Source organism: Hordeum vulgare, chromosome 6H (assembly GCF_904849725.1).
Source record: "Hordeum vulgare subsp. vulgare chromosome 6H, MorexV3_pseudomolecules_assembly, whole genome shotgun sequence".
Classification (NCBI taxonomy): domain Eukaryota; kingdom Viridiplantae; phylum Streptophyta; class Magnoliopsida; order Poales; family Poaceae; genus Hordeum; species Hordeum vulgare.
The window spans coordinates 225,153,097-225,162,322 of record NC_058523.1 but is presented as its reverse complement, the minus strand read 5'-3'; the positions used below and the strand labels follow the sequence as shown (position 1 = coordinate 225,162,322).

The window sequence follows — 9,226 nt, the reverse complement described above, 5'->3', positions numbered from 1 at the left end:
TTAGAAAATGGCATCCAGGGTGTTTTTTGTGCCATAACAAATGTAGTGTTTGGATGGTAGTAATTCATGCACTTCAGAAGTTTATTGATATTCAGGTGATCATCTTTTTTACAAGTTGAGTTCTAGGTGCCTGTTGTAACCAATCTAAGAAGTTCTGCAATCGCTACTCTTTGTTGTGATGTCTAAACAAGAAGTGTCTTTTCGTTGAAATTCAAACAAATAAACATGAGTGGTTACATGTAAAAATAAATCATTGAAAAATCCCCAATAAGTCCAAATTTAAAAAAGAGCAGTGCAATTTTTATACATAATTCATATTTTCCTCGGTATTAAAGAATGAGAAACAAGAAGTTCGACAATAAAAAACAGGAAGTTCAAGTTCTAAAAATAAAGAAGTTCAATATTCATAAAAAGGATCTTCACCATTTCTAAATAAAAAACCTAGAAGTTCAAATTTAACTAACGAATTAGTTCAATGTTTGTTACAGAACAAGGGTATTTATGTCACTAAAAGAAATAAACCAAGAAGTACAAATTAGAAAAATAAAGTAGCTCGATGTTTATAAAAAGCTTATTTTTGCTTGTGAAAAATAGAGTGAAGTTCAAGTGGACATGGTGAGAAGGTCAAGTTCTTCACGCGGTGCATTTTTTAAGGTTATGTTTAGCGATAAAGAGAGAACGTATGATCTCGTTATTTTTGAGATTGCTTGAAAACGGCTAGGAATCACAGAAAACTATCTACATGAAAAAGTTATGCATTTTCGTAGCTTTTCAACTGTATATTGTTTGCCTCATTCCGATAAAGTTTGTAAAAACAACGGCAAAAAATGTTTGAAGCCTGTTTTAAAACTCGCTTAAAATCGTAAGGATTCGGAAAAAACAATCTACATATAAACGTTTTGCATTTGTTCAAGCTTTTCAATGCCATATCATTTGCTCCATTCCGAGAAACCATTGAGAAATTAACATGAAAATACGAACTCGGTACAACTTTTGCCGTTTTCTAAATTACTTTTAAACCGTTCATAGTTGGAAGAAACTTTTCATATGGAAAGCTTTGCATTTTCATAAGCTTTCCAATACCATCATTTGCGTCGATCAAACTACCCATTTTCAAATTAATCCCAAAATATGAACCCGCCTGTTCGATTTTAGAAATTCCGTCATTTTTTAAATTCTTCTTTAACCGTTGTGAATTTGGAAAAACTTTCAATGCATGAAATGAGCGGATTTGTAGTAGCTATCGAGCGCCATCTTATTTGCCTCATTCCAACAAACGGTTTAGAAATAGGGTTGAAAATACGATTCACATTTTTTTGTATGAACAAAAACGGTTTTCAAGACTGCTCTTAAACCGTAAACATTTTGACAAAAATTCAACTTAGGGTGTTACGAGGGTGTCCATACCTTTCAAATTTATATCGCAAGCCCAATTTGGACACTTTTAGCGGAAGTTCAACTTATCACCCGTGGAAGTTCAAGTGCTACTGCTGGGACGAGTCAGTGTGGATCAGAATAGTTATTCTCATCCGAAGATCAGAATAGTGTTTATGTATATATATATATAATATAAAGATGAGGTTTTCATAGTGACACACAATGTGCAAACCAAGATAACAGAAGCTGCCAGAAGCTTCAAAAATGAATATCCAGTCAACAGTACAGTCACTGACCCCATGTTAGTGGTCCTGAAAAATGAATTCACGAATGCAAGGATCCATCAATAGAACCAGATCGACCCCCTCCCCATGGAGAAGCGTGTTGAAATAGAAAAGAACAACAAGAACATCAAGATATCCCAAGAGATGATACTTGAAAAGAGGAAACGCGATGCTACCTTTTGTATTCCTAGACAGACAAACAAAGGTGTCAAGAGAAAATTAAAAACAACAACAACATTATGCAGAACATCAACCACATGAAAAAGACATTGTCTCTTTGGACTTCTATCCCCCCGATGTACGCGTTGATCGATCTTTCGATGAGAGTGGGGATAACTATCGATTTGGTGGATTTTGACTTTGACGATCCGACTATACCGTGCTCGACGATACGCCTTAGCAATCGCTAAACCAATCTCCGATGATTATTGATCCTGCCGTAGGTACGATCAACCTGAACACGAGGTTCGAGTTCCTGCAAGCAACTGAAGAACCGGCAAGAACGATGATGAATTGCATTCTAAATTGATGGTATGAATTAAGCACACGATAATGGTGCGGTTCCACTTGAATCTGGCAAGACCGTAGTTTTACACGTCTCATAGATGCAATTTGTAGCAATGACTAAACAATACAATAAAATGAGAGTCTAAACCCTAACCTAAACTAACTATTTATTACAGGTTCGCTACTGCGTCGGGTCGGTAGCTGTTGTCCACAGATTGGACTGCTCAAGTCGTACGCTGCGAGCTCTCCTTGAAATTTGCGGCAAGCACCGGATGGTGTGGCCGAGAGCTTTAGAGGTAGGGGCCCACACACGTGGTGATGTTGGCCAATTAGTCCAAATACTTTCCTCGTGTACTTCATGCATGCACAAACGTCCTGATGTTTTACTTGATGTAATGGGCTGGTGCTTCGTGGCCGTCTTTGGTCCCACGTGGTGGCCTTCTTTGCACCTTCGTGGCAGCATCCAGGTGTAGTGCAGTGTTTGATGTGCCTGGTGCTTCGTGGCCTTTTTATATCACATAATACAAATGCCCGCGCGTTGCACCGGGTAAGAAAAAATATCGATGATAAACAACATGATAATCTCAACCAATACATAGGACCATAATCTAGCACATAATATTATTAAAGATACATGTCTAGATTCCGTTGTAAGCTAGAAATTAAATGTTATTTACAACCAACTATATGTAATTGACCCAATTGGTCTTTAATTATTGAATTATGAGAAGCCCTTTCATTTGCTACATAGGTAAAACTACCATCAAAGATGTCAGCCAACAGCGAAGCTTCTTTTTTCAGAAATAGCAAGTACGTCCTCTTTAAGAAAATGGAAGTTGGCACGACCGAACAATAAATCTTGAAAATATAATTCGTTATTATGAAATCTTATGAATCGTACTATTTTTACCCGATTTACATTGGATTTTCCTGATACAACTATCGTACACCTGCAGACATGTTATCTTCGCATTCATTGTCTTTGAATGTTAACAGTTGGCCCAAAATTAATTTTCTGAGTTCATATCCATCATGTACATCCATTATTTTTTTAAACAAATGATATCAGAATCAAATGTTTAACTATAATATTAATGTTCTATATGGTTGAGATATTTACCTTTAAAAATGGCAAATGCGTACTTTCATCTTCCCATGTGGACATGAATAGGGGAACAATATAACCAGAGAGTTCCCTTATATATAAGCATATATATGTTAGTAACTTAAATTTTATTCATTTTCAAAACAACAAATAATCACTATAAAATATTCATCCCTTGAAAAACACATGTTGAAAACTGGAATATCATCTACGATTTTTTGATGCCATAAGAGAATATTCTCATTCCATCTAGACACAGGACATGTTTTCGACATTGCTTTTGGTAAGTGTTTTGCAATCCATATAATTTTCTGCACATATTGTGCGAGTGGGTTGCATCTGTAAATGGGATTAATAGGAGCAGGGTTCAAAATGTACACTGTTCTAGTATCTTTGTCCAATGTGAATAAAATGAAACCATTGTTGGATTGTACTCGAATATGGATTTGAAATAGGATACAAACATTATAGGTGTGATAATAAAAAATGTAATGTGAATAGAACAAAATAATTATCCGATTGTACTGGAATATGGATCTGAGATAGGATACATATATTAGATGTAATAAAATGTATGGTCCAAAGTATAAAGAAGTGCTCTCACCGATTTGCAGTTTGAAACATTATATTTGATACCAGGCCAACTACGAACAGAATTTGCTAGTTGTTCCACATTTAACTTTTTACGGAAATCTGGGTACCATCCAAAATCAGTAGTCATCTAGTACATAAAAATAATTGGTAGAAAGGTGATTAAAAAATAAGAATATAGAAAAAGGAAATAATGAACTTAAGAACGTACCCAAAATTTCATGTCCAGATAATGTTTTGCTATCAATTGTTTTGTTTTTTGTGCTGTTCGAATGTCATGAAACATAATCTTCCGTATCACCAAATTAAAGCAATCTCGGTCCATAGGTAAATCAACCTTTAGAATACCTTGTAGTTTTTTGAGAGACAAGCTAATTGGATATGGCTTTGAACTTTGGATCCATACTTTCCTGGTAATGGAATTTAAAAAAATAAGTAATATATTGTAAAATTGCATTACTAATTTGAAATGACTTGCTCTAAAATCTCGGTGTAATTGATGGATTTAATGAAGCTACACAGTCCAGATGTTAACTCATGTAAGCTCATATTGGAAAGAATAGATATCGGTGATCTATATTGATCTATATTTCATTTCAACTGTTAATGGAATTTTTTGTTTTGAGTTTTTTTATATCATCTAGACTTTCTAATATGTAAACATCTTCAAGGTCTTCATTGGTGTCATCATCAGTTTCTTTAATGATTGTAGTCATTGATGCAGTGTTTGTTTTCCAACATAGTAGTATGATGGCTAACTTAAACCTAAATGAAGTAATCATTTTCTGTGCAATATACACAATTGTTAGTATATTTTCAAAAGTTAATATACTATATGTAAAATTGATATAATTTCTATTAAACAAAAAAGACATATACCTCTGTAATTGCGTAGGATAGTGCATTTAACTTCAGATGAACTACTGCTATTTAAAATTGCAGTTGTTTAAAACTGGTACTAAAACGTCATCAGTCAGCGTGGTAAATTAAAGGTGGATAGGATAAGTGATGTGCTGTGGTGTTTGTCCATGACCCTGCTCTCACATCTCACAAAGCAGCCTGATATGCTTCCGGCACATTTAGCGCATGGTTTATATATAAAACTGTGGGGTAATCTCTGGCTTTCAGTAGCTTTCCAGGCATACACCAACGCTAGTTAGCTCGGTAGTAGACGATCCAAAAAGTCAGTGATTATCATTATACGGACAGGAGAACAAATTTGTGCCATCTTTGCTGGGTGTTGTCTGTCTCTTGGTTAATTGGAACAAGCAAGGACGTGCACAAGAGCACGAGCAGCAACAGTGGCTGCGCATGAGCTCACCAACAAGACAGGGGATAGAAAAATTAATTAAACAGGGGATACATACCTCTCGTGTAGCCATCACAGGTGACATTGGAGTGCTGGATGGACGAACTCGGCACTTCTTCCTCTGGCAAACTCGGCGGCGATACATTGTACTAATTATGTATTACCTAGACATTAAACTGATGTAGATTTCGGCCGAGTACCCTGCCTTCTTATATAGCAGAAAACAATAATCCAGGTTGGGCACTCCCTTGACTTGTGTTTCACAAGGGCACGGTCTGCAAACAACTCGTGTCCGGGCGTTCCACGGCGACTCCACAATGGGGCTGCAGCAGCTGGCCTCCGACGACGACTGACACCACGACGCCGCCGTAACACCACAACCGACACCAGGCTTCCAGCTCTCCCCCTCTCCGTCCCCTCCTACGGCCCGCGCCACCTGCAGAAGCAGCACGGCAGGACAGCAGCCTCCTCCCACGCGCGCGCGCACGTTAGTAGAAGCAGAAGCAACCGGCAGATGCGCCGGGCCGGCATCCCGCACTCCAACCTTTGCGCCCCGTGTAGCCGGTACGTGCACGTCTTCCGCCACCGCTGCCTCGTCTGCGGCCGCGCATACTGCCGCCGCTGCGTGGGCGCCGGCATGGGCGACATGACCGAGGGACGCAAGTGCATCGACTGCCTCGGCCGCAAGTACATCCACCATGCCGGCCGGGGCGCCACCGCCGTCGCGGGGCTCCTCTGCCTCTGCTGCTGCGCGCTTCACGCATGGGGCTGTTCTTCCTCCGTCGGGTTACAGGAGCCGCTCTGGGCCGAGAAGGTCCCCACGCCGCGCCGAAGGCCGTCCTCGTCTTCCTCCACAACCTCCATCTCCGCCTTCTACAGCACCACAGGCGACGGGGGATACTCCGCGTCCATGAGCATGGGCCCGTGCCCTTTCTGTGCTCGCCGTCGTCGTCCTGCTCCCGATTGGATCGGGAGCCCCGCCTCGTGACCCGCCGCGACTCCCCTCTTGCTCCTCCTCTCACGCCTAGTGGAGACGGGAAGAAGAACACGACGATGACGGCGGGAGGCATCTCCATCGGCGCATGGCCCGACGATGGCGGTCGTCGGCGTGGCGCCGACGGAGACGGCAGTGAGCAACCGGAATGCATAAGAGGAGACGCGCGACCGTGAACTGAGAAGAAGGGGGTTTGTGTAAAACTGAAACGTTTTTTTCACTTAAATTGGTAGTGCGGGTTGAATACACAAAACGTCAGGGGCTTTTATGCAAAAATGCCATGACTGACGCAACGGACGACAGAAGCGATCGTCGCTTTATTATTAGGGGAGACTAGATCATGGATGACGCGCATTGCTGCGTCCGTCCATTTTAACAAAAAAATGGTAGGAATAGATATAGAAAGAGGACAGGAATATTAAAAAGAATGTATGAAAAACAAATGTCTAGTTCTTTTGTCAGGAATTCACATAATGGTCCCTCATTATAGGCAAGCAATGTCACCAAACAACCTCAATGTAATCAAAGCTATAAAAAATTAATTGACATGAAATGTTTTTGTTTTTGTCTAGAAATTAATTACAAGATTATTGACAAAACATATAATCATGTAAACATATTTAGAATATATATTGGATGCGCCAATTATCCCATAAAACCCTCAACAACGCGTGAAAATGTGCAAATTCTCAATACAGTTGAAGTTCATGTGACACTTATCGAAGATAATGAACTTTCCTACCATCAGGCTCCAAGCTTTGCTTTGCTTTTGGCATTACCGCTCGGGTCGCCTTCTTCTCCGTATCACCCTTTCCTGCACACATAGGATTCCATTCATTTTTCTCCGCATCGCAAAAGTTAAAATATATGCAATTGAGTGTCAATGGAATGTCTGAATATTCTCCATATCTCCGAGTCAGCTGAGTGTCGTGATTAATAAACTCATCTAAGCTCACTTGTCATAAGCGGACGGAGCTAGAATACTCAATTGTTTTCTTTCAAATCTGAACAACCAAACCAAGTTGTAAAGTGTCAGCTTGAATTAAAATTACTAAAAATATATTATTTATTTATTTATTTATTTGCAGGGATACAGACAAAACGTTTCGATAAAAAAATGATGCATCTCACCATGAAGCAATGACTATCTGTCACACTGATATTCAAGTTGCTTACGAATTTTGACACCCTCTTGTATCTTGATTGATTGAAGATTTGTGGTGGCAGTAATTCATTATATTATATCAAAGATGACTGATCTACGGAACATAATGCAGAACTTTCCGTAATTATAACCATAAACTACCGTACAACCTTAGCAAAAGAACATGGTCGTACATCAGTCAAGAGTACATACATAGAACAAATAAATGATGGAGAAAGCTTGTGGTCGGTGTTGAGCACCCGCAACACTTGTTAGATGCAACTCGACAATGCACTTCCACGCGTGCCACCTTCTTGAGCGTGTAAAGAAATCCTTGCTGAACACCTGGATAGATTGCAAAGGAATTCAATATAAGTATCAGAAGAACAAAACATGCCGCAACCTGATAGAAACATCCCACGTACAAAATCGAAAACTTGTATGTCTCTCAGGTTACAACCCAATCGGGGTCCTTTGATTTGAATGTGGAAATAAACCAGTGGCTAAAATATGCTAGATAATCCACAATCTAAATTGTAAGATTAAGACATGAGACATGAACATACATTTCTATTGGCATGGGGCGATTCATTTAAAGAAGCTCACAGTAAAAAACATGCTACTGAGAATTAGACCATAGCAATTATCTCAGAAAGACGCGGATGCATGCCTGACTTATTAATGGAAGTGGACATTATAAATCATATACATGGCAGATTGAATCAGAAAACATGCAAAAAAAGGAACACGGGTAGAAAATCTGGAAAGGTAAAAGCAAGATGACGCTGGACATTAATTTATGATTACTTTCTATTATCCTTGACTTGGTTGTCCAGAATCTTCAAAAAAGAATTGGTATAACAACAGCAGGTTTGCGAGTACTGTTGTTTGCCTCCCAAAACGACCGCTACTTTGTGTGTTCGCCATGTGGGATTTCAGCCTAGTGGGTGCTCCCTTACTTGAAAAATAGATGCGGTCGCCTCTGTTCCTCCTTGTTGCCACACTGTACCACCCAACTCTGTCGCTACTGTTCCTGCGAGAGGGGAGAGAGGTTGGCCACCGTGGCCACCTGAAAGGGAAAGGGGAAGCAAGCCCAAAGGGTGAGAAGAAGGGGCTCAAGTGGCCATCGCGTACAGGAGGAGCTAGGCTAGGGTTTCGTTGAAATGAATGAGAAAGCCGCGATTTTGTAGCTCTTGAAATAACAAAGCAAAAGGAGGCGAGCGGGCGAGTAACCTCCTTCTTCTCCAGGCGACATACGCGGTCATCGGTTGCACCCACCCACCGACCCAGCCCGCCCGCGAACAACCAGAGACGGAAACAAGTGCCGAATTGAGCCATTGGAGGAATTATCGTCCGCACCTGCTCAAGGTCGCATTCGACGGGCGGCGGCCCCGCCCATGCACCGCCGAGATTCGACGACGCGTCCGACATCGCCGCGTCAGCCCCGCCCCATCGCGCGCGGCCCGCCCGGCGACCAGGCCTCTGCGGATCCGCCGAACAAAGCGCCGCCGGTGCCCCGGGCGGTGAGGCGCGCGCCAATGGTGCCGGGCTCGCCGGCCGCCGCTCTCTGCGGGCTCCCGGGCGACGCGCGCCCGGGGGAGGGGAGGGGAGGGGAGGCGGGCCGGGCCGGATCGAGGCGCGGGGTGGGTTCGGGGGCAGAGATCCAGAGCTAGTGAGTAATCAATCAGCAAAGAACTCGCGCACCGAATCCCCTTCTCACAGCGACCGACGTCCTTCCCCCTTCGCTCGCATCGGTTCTACTTCCTTCCCCTTTTTTCTTTTTTCAGACGGTTTGCGACAATTTTTCCTCACGGGGATAGCAAAGCCAGGACTGGACCTCCAAGTGCTTAAATGGGTTGGCCAACGGCCCAGTTTACCAGAGTCCTCCATTTCGGCCCGTGGAGCAGCAGCCCAC

The 9,226-nt window shown here is 41.9% G+C and overlaps 1 long non-coding RNA gene and 1 pseudogene across 1 annotated transcript; both read right to left on the bottom strand.

Moving 5' to 3' along the window:
* Window positions 1-2,174: 2,174 nt before the first annotated feature.
* Window positions 2,175-6,689, bottom strand: LOC123404911 (annotated as a pseudogene).
* An 81-nt stretch (window positions 6,690-6,770) lies between these two features.
* LOC123404912 lies at window positions 6,771-7,630 on the bottom strand. Its single transcript, XR_006611937.1, has 2 exons — window positions 7,525-7,630; window positions 6,771-6,981 (listed from the first exon to the last, which is right to left on the bottom strand). It is a non-coding gene; the product is annotated as an uncharacterized LOC123404912 (long non-coding RNA).
* Between the last annotated feature and the right edge of the window lie 1,596 nt (window positions 7,631-9,226).